This window comes from Patagioenas fasciata, chromosome 3, assembly GCF_037038585.1.
Source record: "Patagioenas fasciata isolate bPatFas1 chromosome 3, bPatFas1.hap1, whole genome shotgun sequence".
NCBI lineage: Eukaryota > Metazoa > Chordata > Aves > Columbiformes > Columbidae > Patagioenas > Patagioenas fasciata.
The window spans coordinates 62,069,304-62,087,004 of NC_092522.1; the positions used below are offsets into that span (position 1 = coordinate 62,069,304).

The 17,701-nt window shown below is 39.1% G+C and overlaps 1 protein-coding gene across 3 annotated transcripts in view; it reads left to right on the forward strand.

Annotated features, from left to right (window-relative positions):
- The first annotated feature begins 1,341 nt into the window (after window positions 1-1,341).
- The window catches only part of TULP4 (TUB like protein 4), a 157,881-nt gene continuing 141,521 nt past the window's right edge, over window positions 1,342-17,701 (forward strand). Inside the window, exon 1 of one of the 3 annotated variants that reach the window (XM_071806456.1) lies at window positions 1,342-1,402. The gene's annotated coding sequence lies outside the window, so the exon portion shown is untranslated. Of the gene's footprint in view, window positions 1,403-1,447; window positions 1,538-2,551; window positions 2,806-17,701 lie in introns of those variants that run through there. The other 2 variants (XM_065834469.2, XM_071806457.1) reach the window with 2 other exon arrangements.

Here is a 17,701-nt window from a genome sequence, read left to right on the forward strand (position 1 = left end):
CAAATATAATAAATGTAAGCCTTCCAGTAAGGATGGTAGTGGTGGTTGTCTTTTGCCATATCTGGGAGGTAACTCGGGGACTCTGGGCTTCACAGTTCACCAGTTGATAATAACTGCTGTAACACATCCAGAAATGGAGTCCTAACTCCTGGATAACTTTTTATTGCACTTCAGCTATGGGACTGTTATTCTACCTTTAGATATGCCCAAGGATTTAGCCTGTGTAGTGCAAATGAAAACCTTCAGGAAAAAAAGCAACTTGTTTTCAAATGAAAATTATGTTAATAGACATCTATAACTAGCTCTAACACATTCTCAGGCTTCAGGTTTTCACAGACCTGGGTGGTCTATGGCACAAAATTTGATCCCTTCATGTATAGCTTGTAAGATAAAATCCTTACAGGGAATAGTGCGAAGAATATTTGTCTCTTTAGTTTCTGAAATGCTCAGTAAGTTTTAATTATCAAAGCAAGCAGGGCATTGGGCCTTTTCACTTCTTGCTCCCTATGTGCTGTTCTTTAGAAGGTTTGTTCATGAAACCAGGAACAAACTATAACTATCAGATCTAAAGTACTAAGTGCTTTGCACTTTTTATGTTTGGGCATTACGTTGCTGCTTTCTGAAGAGAATGTGCACTGAATGGGGTACCTGAATACACTTCAGAGCTTGTTTGCAATACAGATCTCTTTCTACTGAAGCTCCTCCAGCTCTTGTAGTGTTGATATCTCTGGACTGAATCTGGAATTGCCAAGTTTGAGGATAAAGACATACCCTCCCAAAAGACACTCCATTGACTCACTACTGTAAGCCTTATTTTCTGGGAGTGAAGGTTACACTTAGTGTGGGATGCTGGTCAATGCGGGTGATTTTCACTCACTGAGGCTTTTGATGTAAGTCAAAATGCAGGAACAGAGTGGTGCCAGTGCCCATGACTTTTGCTGGGAGGAGTTCTGATGCCCCAGCTATTGGCACCAGCTTCTTTTCCTTTTCTCTTTGTTAGTTCTGCAGTTAGAAGGAAAAAGTTATCAAATAACCCTCAGTACCACATACAGCCTTGGCTTTCCGTAGCGCATACTGTGATTTATTTTCCAGAGGAAGGTAAGGGGCTGAGGGGGGACGGGGACATGGGGGCGGCAGCCTTGGCCCCCCACGGCTGTTTCCCCTTGTCAAACGAGCTGTTCTCACGTCGCGTTACAGTGTCACGCCGTCATGGTGCTGTCCGAACCCCACTAGCGGGCCGTGGCTCCGCGGGGAAGAGCTTGAGGCACCGAGAGCGGCCCCGGCGGCGCCCGGCGTTGCGGGAGAGACGGCGGGGGCGGAGCCGGGCCGGGGAAGTGTGGTGGTCACGTGGCGGGGTCACGTGGCGGGGGAGTCGGGCCCAGCCGCCGCCGCTCCGGTAGCGGTGAGAGACGGAGCCGGGAGGGCGGGCAGGCAGGGAGGGAGGGGGAGGTGCGCGGGGCCGGGGCGGGCGCGGGGAGGGAGCCCGGGGGTGCGAGTGGCCGCCGCCCGGTCCGCCGTTGCGTCGCGCCCCGCCGAGGTGAGTGCGGGGCGGGGTGGGGGGGGTGATGCTTGGGGCAGGGCCGCAGGGCGGGGGAGCCGCCGGGGGTGGGGTGGGCCGAGCCGAGCCGACCCGGGGGCTGTGCGGGGCTGTTTCCCTTTTGATCGGTGGGCACCTGCGTACCTCCGAGCGCGCGGGCCAGCGGCCGGCAGAGCGGTCTGTTTTTTGGGGGGTGGGGGGTCCCGAGGCGCTCCCGGCACGCGCGCATCCATAGCGTGCCGCGCGCTGCGCCCTTTCTGTGGCGGTTCCCCCGCGCGCCCAACGGCCACCGGGCGGGTTAAGCCGCGGCCGCCGGCTGGCGCCCATCCTGGCTCCCCTGGCAGCCTCGGGAACGGGGAACGGGCTGGAAACCCTGATCCCTCACTCGTACCTGCGGCTCCAGGCGCTCTGAAAGCCGGGCGGTGGGGTGGTCCTCGCCCTCTTCTGGAGGCCGCCGCTCCGCCTGGCCCAGCGGCTGGGGTCTGGCTGCGGCCAGCGCTCCGAGAGCTGCGGGCGGCGGCGGAGCGGGGAGCAGCGGCGCTGCCGCCGGCATCACCTGTGACCCTCCGCACATTGCCTGTAGCGCTGACATTTTTTTTTTTCCTTTCTTTTTTTCAACACTCCCCCACGTCCCGCTTTTCTCGGGGGGCGGGGCGGGGTAGATGGTGAGGAAATTTGCCCTGCAATACGTTAAAATTCGTCTAGTGAGTGCAACTCCTTCGCATTCTTTTGTGTCTTCACATCATACCTTTTAGTAAATGTTTGCGTGCGAACATGTTCGAGCACCCTGGCTTCTGAAAGGTTCCTGAGAAGTGAAGGAATCACTTACCTATTCAGTACTTAAATTTGACTCAAACAGTAAAACATACAATTAAACCAGCTGTATGAAGTCAGATCAAAGGTCCATCTAGTTTAAATTCCAGTTTCTGCAAGTGGCACAGAGCAGATGCTTAGGAAACACCATAACAACAGTGTGAGCGTGCTGTGAAGCTTTGGGAAACCAGCCAGGCCTCTAGCAATTTGAGGTTAAGGGACTTCCAAAGTCAAATGTGATGTTTCAGTATTTAAGAGCGCTTTTTCTTCCGTGACTTAGTTATACATGTTTTCAAAAAAGAACAAGACAAAGGCCTGACAATAGGAAAGGTTTTTCCTTGCCTTTTTTAAAAAAATTGCACTCATTATTGTTGTAGGCAATTTCATTTTGCCAGGATGAAATTTGCCTGTCCAGGGATTACTGATTCATGAGCAACATATTGTGTTTTCAATAGGTAAGAGGTATTTGCAATGGATATTTTCTACACATGTGGGAGCTGTAAATAATGAATTTGTTTTTTAATGTCTATTTTTACAAATAATTTGTGAATTTTAAGTCTTAAAACCTAAAATATCTGTTTAATAAAATGGAATATAGTAAGAATTTGCTCAAAATACAAGTGTTTTATCATAATACAACATTGACAGCTTTGAACATGATTATTTGAATATGATCCACTAACATTTAACTGTTAACTATTTCAGCTTAAAGTTATCTTATATAAAAAGAGGAGGTTTATTATGCAACAGATTTCTCATTACATCGAGATTTCTGGTAAAATTATTTCAATAATACCATAATAGATTCCTCCATAATAGTGAAATCCTGGTGATCTCTAGGGATGCTAGCTATCAGCTTGATCCTGCAATCCTAATTCAAGAAGCAGCTTAGTGCCAGGAGCTCCTAACCTGATTGCTCTTATAAGGAGTATTTGTATGAGTGGGCTTCGTACATTCAGAGGCAATGTGAATGTCAAGTAAAGTAGAGGTATTTAAAAAATCTCCATATCCCCCCACACCCCTAGCGGAACTTTATAAGAAGGTTGTTACCAGTTTCTTGAGGGCTGAAAGGAGGTAGTGGGTTGAGGTGTGTATGTAAAGATAGATATTTAAAAAGTTAAGAATAGCTTGGAAAACTGACAGCTATAACTGATGTGAATGACTTTCATGGAAATACGGTTTTTTGTTTGTTTGGCTTTGTTTTGTTTTTTGTACAACACACCGCTGCTTCTAACAACAGACTGCGGAATTTGTTCTCACCTAGTCAACAGATGTTTATTCTAGAACGCTTAACATATTACACTATTCTGTAAAAACCGTGCTCGCTTTGAACTCTGCTCAGCTCCTGGTGGACAGTTTACGGTATTCAATATGTTTTCTTCAGTAAGCTGATGAATAGATTTAAATGATTCCGTTGTAAGCTTACATCAAGAAAACTGTTATAGCACAACTTAACTTAGCTTACTGAACCATTTTTATCACAAAAAAAAGATTCATTCAGCTGAAGTTTCAAATATTTTTTTTTACAACTAACCTCTAGAAGAAGTTGTACTTGTTTTATGTAATTATTAAGCATACTTATAATACACAGCTTTTAACAGTACTTTTCATTACTAGGTCTCAAAGTGCCTTGCAAAAGAATTCAGTGTAATTATTCTCTTCTTATCTAAGGGTAATTATTCTCATCTAGTGCTCATGAAGAGATCATTGTCTGCCTGTGGTTGCTTAAGAAACTCTGTAAGAAGGTCTAACAATAAAATCAGATATTTTAAATTTAGATTGTTTTACAGTAAAAACCCACGAACTCACTTGTTTTGTACAGCTTTCTGTTGTAGCATTTTTATGTCATTTAATGATGCCGGAGGTAATTTCATAATTTACCTCTATACTAAGGTTGGAAGCTAAGCTTGTGCTTTAAGTAGAACAGACTTCTGAGTGTGAGAAGAGACCCTCCTGAAGACTTAACTGAATTAGTTGATGAGTTAGAATAATTCAGGACAGTTTCTGTTAAGGTGATCGAAGTAGTAATGTTGCATGTCTCTAGTTCATTTTCCAGGGAGCTTGGCTGCTAAGAGAGTTTGTACAGATGTCTGTTAGTATCTATCAGGAAAAAAAGGTGTGTATGTATGTGAATGAGTGAGTTACATGGCTAACATCCTCCTATCTTCTTGGTTTTCCTTCATTTCCACTTTGCAGAACTGTTAGAAATGGTACAGAATCTTGCATTTGTTTGTTCGTTTGTTTTACTGGAACCACCAGTTCCAGTCACCCATCCAGTATCCCATTTTTGTAATCCAGCTGATAGGAGTACAGACTTCTGATGCTAGAGGTGTGAAGTACACAGCCTTAGATTGTTGTTTTCCAACTACCTCTATCATTTAGGATGTGCAGGTGATTATCAGTAATTATATTATTGATGCATTTTAATAATTTAATTTTGCACTCGAGGTCTTCTGCTGGGTTTATATATTCCAAAATAGGTCAGAAAACCATTTAAAAAAATTTTAATTCGAGACAATACATTAAAGCGTTGTCATTTAGGGATAACACACAAATTAGGAAATGTATGAAATAATCGGTAATGGAAGGATTATAATTTGGGAACTATATGGTATACTATATACTAAATAGTATGCAAACTGTGTTCCCAGATAGCATAATGCTGTCCAGAAATGTGAGCTCGTATAACTTAAATCTAAGCTGTAAACCCTTTATTAAAGGGGCTGAAGCCTGCCCTTCTGTAATGAAATATTTGCCAACAGTCTTACAGGTGTAGTCAGTAATTTCAGTTGGCTCTCTGTTAAACAATGCCTGTTTGTTGACAGGCTGTCATCTAGAGTCGAGTCAGATCTGTGTGGGTTCAGATTATTTGGAAAAAAGGTTCAAGAGGAAATGATCTGAGAGGTCCAGTTCCAAGAAGTTGTTTTTCTGCCTGTTTCTGTATTCATTGTTTTTGTGTGGCTCTTGTTTTGATCTGTGCTTTTGTATTTTATCCATTATTTCTGTGTTGTGTTGTTTTTAAATAATGCCTTTGTTTACATCATTTTACAGTACTTAAAACTTTAATACCTTTTAAATGGTGTGTGATAATAGTTTTCACTTTGTACTTATAAAAGACCTTAGTATTGCTCAGCTGCACATCATATCCTTGACAGCTATAAAGGATCAAAGACGGTCTGGAGAACCTCTGACTGGAAGGCTGGGCTGTTTGTGTAGCGTGGAGGTCCTGATTCATTTGTGATTGTTGCTTTCTCCATAGTTTCAGAGCTAGCAGACCCAGCTGGTAGTTGTATACTTTCCTGGTACCCTGGGTTTGAATAGACTCAAACATCTTCCTTGTCTAGGGCAAAGTGCTCTTCATGAAGTGTGTACTTGAAGATAAACTCTCCCATTAGAATATAAATATCTAGCTCTTCTCAGTACTAATATCACTCCATCCTATCAGTTCTTTGCTTTGTACGTGTGATGGAATAGATTCCTCTCCTTTGATGACACTCTTCTCATTAAATATTTGTTGAAGCAAATATCTTGCAGCTAAACTGGTTTCTAAATAAAATCTTCATGTATTTCTTCTTTCATGAGTTTGAATAATAATTGCAAAGTAAAATTTGGAAGAAGGCCAGACCCATTCACATAGCCATTGAAAAAGAATTACCACAAATACTTTACCAATGTTACCTGGTACCATTTAAGCAGAAAAAAACAGAAAAGAGCCATAAATGTGGGACACAATATGAAAGAAAATAATCTTTCTGCATGTATACTATTAATAAGGATACTTTAGAAGAGCAGTGTTTTTGAAGATAGGTAGCAAATAAAGTTATTGCCAAAAGCAAAGGTTGGCTGCCTGCTGTGATTGTGATGGATCACAGTCCACAGGAGGCTCCTTAGTTGGAGAAAGACAAAATTCTTAAATTGTGAGAGGGAGAGTTTTGGTGCAGTATCTAGTACAGTGGTAATGCTCGTCCCTTGGGCATCCAGGCATTACTAGCAATGTTACTGTTGCCCGTGCTTGGTGAAGAACAGATGTCCCTATTCTAATGGCATGGTAGAATGACTTCTAGGAAATCCTTTCAGTTGTAAATAACTAAAAAATAAGACGCAACTCCAAAGATCTGCCTGTCTAAAATCTGAGTAAAATACACAAAAGGGAGATTGACTAACACAAGTTCTCTCTTGCAGATAATATGGACTGTGAATAATAAAAAAATATGAAAAATGTTACTCATAAAGCTATTTTAAGTAGAACTTGAAAGGGGGAGTGAATTGAGCTAAGGGAGAAGGAGGAGGAGTTATAAACTTGTGGTATCTTTCCCAACTCTCATGATTGATGTAAATATGTTAAGAACTGTTACTATTAATGTATAAATAACTTGGCAGCCATACAAGTGCCCTACATAGTGTTTGGAAATGAGGGAATTGACCAGTGTAGGTGTTGAACGAGCTTTAGATATTTTACCTTCCTTTTTTCCAGGCATAAAGATGCGGATCTAGAATGATATATCAGCTCAGACCGAAGGTGTTTCTACATCAATATCTTGTTTTTAACAGATGCCTATGGAAGAGTATCGTAGGATGTGCAGATAGCTGAGTATCTGAAGGAAGTGTCACTGGCTTCTAACAGGGTGCAGTTTAAGGGTGTCTGGGCAGGTGATTTGTTATTTAATAATTCAATGTAATTTATGACACAAGAATGATGTAATTATGGTGTCCATTTTTAGTTAGGCTGTTCCCAGCTTAGGGGTTACAGTCCCCTACTCCTTTCATTCTGCATGGTGTAAGACCATGTTATTTTAATTTGTAAAACTTGATATCAAACTTGCATGGATAAAGTTGAGTGCTTGATGTGTGCATATGGAATGTCAGTCCTTCTGTGCAGACTTTTATTTACTGAGAAATATAAAAAGAACTCTTCATAAAATCTCAGTTTCAGTCATGTGCAGTCTATTTACACTTTGCATTTCTCTTAAAATGGAACCTGAGAAGTGCTTATGGCTAGTTTTGATCTTACCAATCTCTCTTTTTGTAAAGACTATGGTTTTCATATCTCTATATGAATTGTATCTGTAGAACCATTGAAAGCGTAAAAAGCTTGGTTTTGAAAAATAATTGCCAAGTTTGTGATAGTTTATAAGAATGAAGGAAGTTTTGATTCAGATTTTGGTGTGAAGTTTCTGTGGTTGAATAGCAGAGGATATTTGTCAAATAGTCATGAAAAAAAAAAAGAAATTCCTGATAATTGCAAACAGGACAGTGTGTAAATGAAATGGCTCTTTCCTATGGCCAATGCTTGAACTTTAACTTAGTCTGTTAACAGTGATATAAATCAAACAGGTTTGATTTGTCTTTCCAGACTTGGATTGCTCTGGAGACTTCTGAGGACTTTTACGGCTTGATATGGACTTATTCCTGATTTGGATTCCTCTTTCCTCCTCTTGTGTGTTAGGGTTTGTTAGCAGATCTTTGAAGATATTTGATGCCTAAGGCAAAGGATCCTTTATGGTAGCATATATATTTTTTCTTTTTTTCTTAAAATTTTTTAGAGCAGAAAATGGAGCTACAGTTCCCATTGTCCAGTAAGTCCTTAAAAATTTAATTAGATAAAGCAATGAAAATGGTTCAATCTAGAAGAGAGATTTAAATAAATGCATTTGAATATTATAATGACATGGCAAACTATGCAGTGAAAGTCTGCTATCTTGCATAAATGATCGAGGGATAAAATTAAACCAGTTCATCTTAAAGGTATGTGATTTGGAACCACTTGCCATTTTTCCAAAGCAGAGATGAAGATATTAAAAAAGGAGGGGGAAAAAATGATTAAAGGAATGGGGGAAGAGACATGGTTCTTCTAAAGATACCTATGGCAAGCCCTATTATAAATTGCAATAGACCACCATGACAAAGAATTAGTCTGTTTCCTTCAACAACAAAAACTTCAGTGCAGCAACAGGGTTCTACTAAAAGCATATACAAACCATAAGATTAAGTGATTAAGTCTTCTTTCTTGGAGTTTCAGACTTTCCAGAGGTGGATTCCTTCCAGATTTTGCCAGCCTGCTGAGGAGACATTCTCTCTTCCTATATAGCAGTAGAATAACCTTAATAAATGTATTAATAATTTAATAATGTATTAAATCCAATATACATTATTTCCCAGTGTTGCAAGATAATTTTTGAGTTTGGAAGTCTGTTCACTGGCCCTGTAATGAAATTGAGGAAAGTATACTGTATAAAAAAGTGTAAATTCAGCTTGGTGCGTGTGCCTAGGAGTGTACTTGTACACTATTAGTCTCTCCTTTGTATTTCCAGAAAGTTAAGTACTTCTTTTTATTAATAAAGGAATTGGAAATTGCTCTTTCTTCCAAGGATTTAAATGAGAGACTGCTGATTAGACAATGGTGTAGCTTGGGAGAGGAGGAAGATTATGTGGAAAATTCTCATAATACAATTTCATTTTCGATGCTGCATTGGTGGGTTTTGCAATCATCATTATTAATACAGGGAGCAGAGGAGCTGAATACTGGTTGTTCTGGGCTAAAAGTTACCAGTAATGCTGAAGGATTTCATAAAAGATAGTGTCCTATTTTTCACGAGATGCAACAGTAAAGTCTTTTGTCACTGTCATAGGGAGGTTATATTCCAAACATTGTATAGTCAGTTCAGTTGTCTCCTTCCCTCTTTGGAGTTTGGTTTAAATACTTCTGGTGTGAGGAAGCTTCTGCTTCGTTTGCAGGATTTGAATTTGTGTCCTTGTCATCCAAGGGTGAATGTGAAAACCAAAAAATGACTGGCATTTACTTTGTGTCGGGTAGAGAATGAAAGCTCTCCTAAAACAATCAAATGACCTTTGCATGGGAAATGATAATATCATGTTGATAGTGTCTCCAGGAGTAGATCTGCTACTAGTCCGTTTTTGGTTAAGGAAGATACAATGTGTTGTGAGAATTTGGATCATATTGATTTGCCTCCAGCTGCGTTGCCACAGTTTTGACAGATATCATGCCTGATGACTGAGTGTCCATACTGATGTGTAACTTTCTATTTGTTTTCGCTTATGTCTCCTTCGGCTTTGTTTTGTTGCTGTGTAGACTAAGATCTCATTGCTTTCTTAGCCTAACACTTGCTCAGGCTCTTGGAATAATTTTTCTTCCTTGGAGTATCTTAAGAGGTTTGGGTTGTTGCCTTCTTTGCTGACAGGACTGGTGTGGAAGCACTGAATGAAAGACCTTGAAATACTGACAGTGCTCACTTCTGTTTCTGTTTTGATTGCCCCAAATGACATTTTTGAATGTACTTCTCTGTGTGGGCTGATAACACTATTAATAAGAATAGGCTTGAGGTGATGCATGTTGAATGGAGAAAGCTCTAGAGAACAGGACTTCTTTGAGTTTGTGTCCTTTATTAGGCTGGGTTTTTCTGGGGGAGTGGGGTAGTGTGTGTTTTTTGTCTGTGTCTTTTTTTTTTTTTTGAACGGCTAGGGCCATTTCTTCCAGTCTTTCTGGTTAAGAGTTGTGACCCCGTTTCCTGGATGCTGCTATTGTTATTGTCTTTGCCTTCATTGAAATTTATAATTTTGCAATTTTGTGGTATGCTAGGCAAGACTCTGTTTTGTTATTGCTTCCTTGTTTCCTCTACCTCTTTATAGCAAATTTAGTTAGGAAAGAAGTCTTGTGGGTTTTTTTGTTTTATTTTAAAGCACCTCCTTATGTTAGCTGATCTAAAAATCTATCGGGAAAATTGCCCCAACTTAAAAATAAATAACAATTGCACACAGATATACTTGGCCACGCAGCAAGATCTATTTTCAGAAAAAGGTTCTGTCCTGTTTTCACTTAATTTTAATGATCTGGAATTTTACCTTCATTTAAGAAATCCTAATTAATTTTGACATATTTTCCAGTGCTTCCTAATAGATAAATGCATACATCCTCTGGATCAGATCTCAGAATCATTTGTATAAGGGAATCTCTGCTTATCTGTCAGATAACCTCAGGTATTCTAATAATTCCTAGTATATTTGAAGTTCTGCCTCTGCTTGTTTGTTTACTCTAGCAAGGTCTTGTGATTGGGAGGTGATGTAGGCTGTAGGAGGTTGCTGCCATATAAATACAACATATTAAAAAGCAAGTGCAAGCCTGTGTAGATGAGTGTTCTGGTGAAACGCTGTTTTCGTTTTTTAGATGAACCTGTGTCAGTCTAAGTTAACAGTTACATTTAGATATTTTTTTTGTGTGTGTGTGTGCATTAGTTGATGATTACATCAGCAGACTGGGAGTCAGAACTCCTGTACTTCTGTCTCAATTCTGTCATGAGCTTCTGTATTGCCTTGAGATGCCAAGTTATCTTTTATCCAGCAGTATAGTTGGAATAATGCTATTTTCCTTTTTCTCCTAGGATTGCTGAGGCTAGTAGAGTGCTTCTAGGATGCTGGATAAAAGGCTCAAACTTCAAGATCATGTTAAATAATTGTGCAGTTGGAAATGAATCAAATGTTCATTCAGCTGAAGATGGATAGGCTTGGTAAAGGTTAAACTAAAAAATTGCAGAAAGAGAGAGGAGTGAAACAGGACAGGCTAAGCTATTAATACTGTTATATGACTCATTTCCTTGTTTTCTTATTGATTCTTAGGCTGTGAACTCTTGGTCTGTCACTTAAGATCTGGAAACCATGAGGTGCTGCAATGATGCTAAAGTAATGATACTTAAAAATAATAACATTGGCAAAAGTGCATGCCTGGATGAGACATGTGTAGGATACATATTCAAACATATCCACTAAAGCACTCTTGTAGTTGGAAGAGTTCTCTACCTCTTTGTAGCAGACAGTGAATCACAGAAAGGGTCCATAGTGTTGCTGAATTAGAATATGGTGTGCTGGGAGTTTGGGCTTAGCAATGGCAAGTCTGTATCACTCATTAATTGGCAAGGGTGCATTTGTGACAAAGATTGATTCAACAGGCTAGTGCATTTCTTTCTTTCCTATGTAATAAAAAATGCATCTATAGACTATTCAGCTTTATCCATAGAGATGCTTCTTGGCCACAGATTTTTTGAGTAAGGTTGTAGGAGTTTTAATTTTCACAATCCTTTAGCAATGTCTGTGTTTACTGAAGCAGTATGAATAAAGCAGTAATGTTCTTTTGTTGAAAAGTCTCATCCTACCTGTTTGGGATTGTTTCTGGAGAACAGACTCTTAATTCTTATAATAATTGTCTTTAATACTTACTTGGCTATTATGCCTCAGATTAATGTTTTAACAGTGTAGTATATGATACACACAATACAATTTATCCATGTCATAGATTTGTTAAGACAAGACTTAAACATTAAGGTTATGTAGCACTGCACAGCACTGTCTTTGCGTTTTCTGTGAAGTTGGGTGTTTATGATAAACTAAAGCAGTGTTCTTTTCCGATACAGTAATTACGGGATTTTCTATTATCGTTAGGCTTAAATTCATGATGCAGGTATGAAGCTGGTTCTCTCATGTAGTCAACTGTTAATAAGTTTGTTCTCTTCTTGCATCTAGGTATAAGTAGAGACCTTGTGAAGAGGAGAATAGTACTTCAAGGCAAAGATAAAATTCCTTAGGTCACAGGGAGGAATGAGAAAAAGCCAAAAAGGTCTTTGCTTCTTATTTTGAGGAATATTAGTGTTCTGGTGCATATGTTACTCAGAAATTTAACTGAGGTCCCTTCCAATCCCTAACATTCTGTGATTCTGTGAACAGAGAAAACGTGGCATGAAAAATGCAATTAACTAAATTTCATGCTTTCATGATAATTTTCTTCTCTAGGTTTCTCAGTTTGTGGTGTGAGCCTTCCTGGGTGTCTCACCTTGATCTGCTTGCCACCTCTGTCTTGTTTACTTATATTTTTCCTTTTTTTTTAGAGAGACTTATTCTCTGCCTTCAGAGGTTTACTTACCTTTTTTGAGTAACTGAGTAAATTCAGGGATCTCTCAGGGGGTTAAATTCATCAAAAGATGATAACGCTGTTAAGTTTCTTGCCTTGTTCCTCTGCATTTTTGAGTTTTTATTTCAGGACAAGCTCCTGTGGCTGTGTGGTTGATACTGTGCGTAGTTCCCCGAAGTGAGACTGTTAAGGTTTTTGCGCTCTCAACTCTGCTGTTTGTTAGGTACTCAAGCCCTCTCTTTGAAGCTTTTCTTGCAGGATATTTCGAAGCTGTGTGTTTTAAAGTATGAATAAGTGATAATAGGGAGTGAAAAGTTGTGGGAGATGCTGGTTTACACACCAAATGAAACTCTCAGAAGTGCACAGCTTGTTTGACAGCGTTAGGATATCTAGTGCACTTTGCATCTGACTTGCTGTGAACTGACAGCCAAAGACCTTTTGTTCAGTGTTTTGAAAAGTTTCAGGCCTAGAACTCTGGTCAAAACACTATTCAGACAAAAAAAAAAATGATATCTAGCCACTGCTCTGAAAGCCATGATCTTCTTATATTAAGGTTTTCAGACTTAAAACAGAGATGTCCCGTACTCTTCTGTTTGAAGGGGTCAGAGGCTTAAAAAGCCTGATACTTCAAATTGTGAGTTATTTGCCCTAGCACCCATTCACATGGAGTATCTTCTGCAGAATTTTTCTGGTGTTTAGAAATAAAATAGATAAAATCTTAGATTTTTTCCTAGAGTACATTTGTTTAGTCTGTGTTTGATTCTGCCCCCTCCCTGCCCCCCCCGCAACTGAAATCCTTACCAGTAGTCTAAATCTGCCTTGGGACAATTACCTCTTAGCATGATCTCAGTGGTAATCCTGAAAATGCTGCCACACAGCAGCTTGCTTTCTCAGCTAGAAAATAAATGTTTGTCAGTGGTTTGTTAGATCCTTAATGTCATAGAAATTGATTTTATGTAATATAGTCATAACATCCTTCAGTCAAATGCCATGGCTCTTTGTGGTTATACCCCAAATCAGCAGAGTGTCATAGTATGTTCACAGCTTGAGCATATGGAGACTTGTTTTGCTGAAGCCAGGCCTTGGTCACTTGGAAAGGTTGGTTCCTGCTTTCCACTGCTAGTTTTTGGTGCATGTTTGTGTTGTACAGAAACAAAAATGAAACTAAGGTATCGGTATTATACATAAGTTTTGAGCTGAGACAGGCATATTTGTTGTCAAAGAGGTATTTTCATTTGTTGTGTCCTGTTCCCCCAGCCCCATTCATGGTATGTGATTACATTAATAGCCAAAAATGTGTCTGGCAAGAATCTAGTGTGAGAATGACACACTCTCCTCTCAGGAGTTTGCAATCTGTATTCATTATTTCAGGCAAACCCCTATTTGACACTTCTATTAGTTGGATCTTTACAGGAATAATAATAATAAAGGAACCACTGCCATCTTAATTTTCTTCATCAGCATTTTATTTCTGTTTTGCTTTATTGCTGATTGTACATTGTTTTTCTAACAACACACTCCTATCTCACTGTGTGAATCTGAAATGTCTAGTTTATTGAGACAGGTTTGCCTGGCTTGGTGGATTTTATGAACATGTCATTTCTCATGTCAAATGATTTAGCTTTTCATTGATGTACTAATTAAAAAATGTTTCAATAACTTTGTTTTGTTGGTGTTTTTGTGGGTTTTTTGTTTGTTTGTTTTGTTTTGTTTTTTAGTGTGAAAGTATCTTACAAATGCCATTGCTGGACTGAAGGACACAGATTCTCCCACTCGCCTCCCCCTAAACCCTGTATCCCTACTAAGCTTGTAGTAGATGGCAGATGACACTCTGTAGTACATATGTACAAGCTGTTGGGCTGTTTACTCAGACCAGGAAATTGATAACATGCCTGAGGTCTGATTCAGGCCTTTTGCCCAAGAGCTTTAGAATTACAGCTTCAAAATAAAACTGCATGAATTTCACGTGTTAATCTATTGCTCTTTTTTACCCTGTGAACCACCTGCCTGTTCTCAGTATCACCTTAATTCACCCAGTTTTCCCAGAAGGAAACATGTTCCTGGTATCTCTGCTTTTCTCTTAGAAGAATTCCCTCTGGCTCTGTTATTAGCTGCATGACCAGGATAATGCTGGTCATAACCTGCTGTCTCAGCTGGAAGGGGGCAGATCAGTCACTGGTCAGGTTGGAGCCTTCTTCTAAAGATTGATCTAGTGCTGCCATATGACACTACAGGGTTTGGAAAGAAACCAGTACAGTTTTTCGTGTCATGCGTGTATACGTAGATGGCTTTCAGTGGGGAGGGATGTAGAAATACTAATTTCCACATAGCTCCCCTATAATGAACCTGACATATGCATTGTTGGTGCCATATTCATCCATCTGAAACCTTGTGTATGTTGAGATTCAAGGTATGAACACTTTTCCTGAAGTTTTAAAGTAAAACTAGTATGTCTGAAGTGCTTTAGGAGACAAAATATGTGGAAGTCTGGATGTAACACTTTGATATGTCTTCTGCTGTACCTGGTAGAGACTATCAGCAGTCTACTGCTGAATGATTAGGTGAGAATATATCCTTGTAGCTCATGCAATTTACTTCAGAGTTTGGCTTTTTAACTTGGTCTCATCTTCATTGTCAGCTTTTAAACTGAGATTAAGGACCTTTTTGTTTTGCGATTAGAGGGCAGACTTGGGTTCCTAATGGAGGAAAAGCCCTTCTGACAATACCATAGCCAGAAGTCTTTTTGTACTACGATATTTGAGAGAGCATATACTGGGTAGCTAAAAAATTGATATAAAAAAACCCCCTCTTTCTAAGTGGAACTTTTTGTCTAAGTCTTTTGTAGTGAATTTAGCTTTTACCATAAGCCGCCAAATTTAAATAAAATAGCTTTGCTAATAAATAAGCATGTATTGCTTAAATATTTTTTGCTGAAGTTTTAAAGTGTATCAGATCACTGAAATGAGGGAAATTACTGGGTAAATAATTGGATTCGTGTTGCTGAAGGGTCACATCAGCTTGCAACAGATTTTCTTCAGTAGGCGTAGATTGAAAATTGTGTGTTTATTTCAGTGTAGTTTATGTAAATTTTTATTTTTTATTTTTTTTTTAAGAAGAAACTGAAAATGTTTTACTCTTACAGAATGTAATAAAAATGAAATGTGATGTTGAGATCAACTGGTTCTAGTAGTGTAGTGGTGTAGTATCCAGAAAGTCACTTCAGTTGACTAGCTAAAGATAATGCTTCCTTTGATTCAAAACAAAACAAAACAAAACAAAAACAAACAAACAAACAAACAAAAAACCCAAAACCAATTAAAAGCATTTTTAATAGAGGCATATGAATCCAAAACATCTAGTGTAATTTTATTTTGTTAGTAACATTCTCTAGATTTTGTAAAACTTTAATTTGTGTGAATGGAATTCTAGTTTCCTTTGAAACTAACTTGACACAGTTGTGAGTTTGGAAGATAATCCTAAAATGTAATCCTTTAATATATTGCAACATCTTATTTTTTGCTATCCCCAGCAACACTGGCAATATTGAATTTGACTGTTGGCAGTGGTAACTTTGTGTTCGAGGCTGCAGTTACAACTTCAGAATACTTGGTGTACTTTTAGTGTTACCTATACATATATTGTGTGTCAGTGGTCAATATATGCAGTTTGAAGAACATCTGGTCTAGAAAATGAGAAGGAAGTTTACCACCCTTTAACATCAAATATGAAAATCATTAATCTGAATGTGTGTTTAAATTATGTAATTACTTAAATGTGAACATATTATAGCATTACAGTTAGCAAAAAGAAATATAAAGTATGAGGTATAAGCTATGTTTACTTGTAAGTCAACATCAGTTTAACGTTACTACCTAGTAACAGTCTTTCTTTCAGGAAAGGAGTAGAAATGCAAAATCAAATTAAAATTTTATATTTAAATCAAGTTTCCTTGCTTGATGATTGAAGTAGTAACTTTTCTTCGTTACTGTAAATAGTTTTGAATTAACCTGGGCTGAGTATCTGTCCTTCTGCAGTGAACTGCAGGGGATATGTTTTGACTCAAGATACATTTCATCAAGTGTTGATGGAGATTTTCAAATACGAGAACAGAAAGCAGAGTGCTGGTTATAGATTTTCCTGCAGATCCAAACCAGATAAGTTTTGAAGCAAGTTAGAAATGAACAGGAAAACATCAGAGGAGCCACACTCAACGAGTGACAGGATTGTAGCACAGGCTGGAAGCCGATAATGGTAAATTTCTTATTTCAATGCTATCTTTCCCTGCAGTATTAAGGAGGCTGCTCCAGCTCTGTCCCGCGGGGAAGTTCCATGGTGCAGCTGAGCTGATCTAACATCTTTCTGTTTCTGAAAGCTTTCCCTGCACCTAAGTCTTGTGGGTATTGCCTGCCCCTTAGCTTCAGCTCCAGTGCTCCTCTGACCCTTCAGTGAGTTGATCCACCTCCCTAAAGCCACAGAATACTCCTCACTTTTAAAAATATTTATTTTCAGATGTTTTAGGAAACTGAGTCTGCAAGGACATGTCAGACAGGTACCCAGTAGTAAACAGAGGGACGAGGGCCAACCATATCTAGGAAAGCAAATTGGAGTAGGTCATAGGAGTGGTGGAGATTAATAAGTCTTTCTATGGCATAGGCTGCTATAAACAATTTGCTTGTCTTGCAGGCCTCTGCCTTTAGTTTCCTCCTCATAACAGGGATCATACTTACCTATCTTACAGGGTTGTTAAAAAGGCTTTGTAATATGTGTGTTCAAGGCATCTTAAGGGTTGAAAAAGATCTTATAGAAGCAATTCTGCCTTACTGTATCCTGAATGTACTTACTACTTTTGCCATAAAACTTTATTTCTTAGGAGATGTCATAAAGCTATTGGATTACCATTGTTAATGGTAATTCTGCCAGGCAGATATCAGCTCTTCCGTTGAAGAATGATGAAGCTCTCTTAGTGTTAATAATTTTGTGGGAGGAACAGGTCTCGCTGTTTGAATCACGGAAGGTTGCTACGAGAAACCCAGCAGTGTTTCCATAGGACGTACCAATGTAATTATAGAAGCTTCTTTTGAAAATTGATAAGCCATCAGTTATTTGTAGCTCTGCTTCAGAGCAAATAAAACAATAGCAGATGTTGAACAGAATGAGTGACTTGCATGTATCCTGATTTTCTTTGCAACTGCATGTGGTCTTCCAGAAGATAGGTTTGGGTTTGCTTTTAGTTTGTTAGAGCTCTGGCTGATCTGGGTAGAATTCTGAGAAGAAACAATAAAGGGTATTCACTGTCAACCTATAACAGTTGCTTTGTACTTGGCTTTTGGCTCTTGCAAGGAGAGCAACAGATCCAAGAATCACAGAACACATTGCATGGGGGAATGTTATGAAACTGTAAGTGCCTTGCTATGCTCTGCTTAAAAAATTGATAA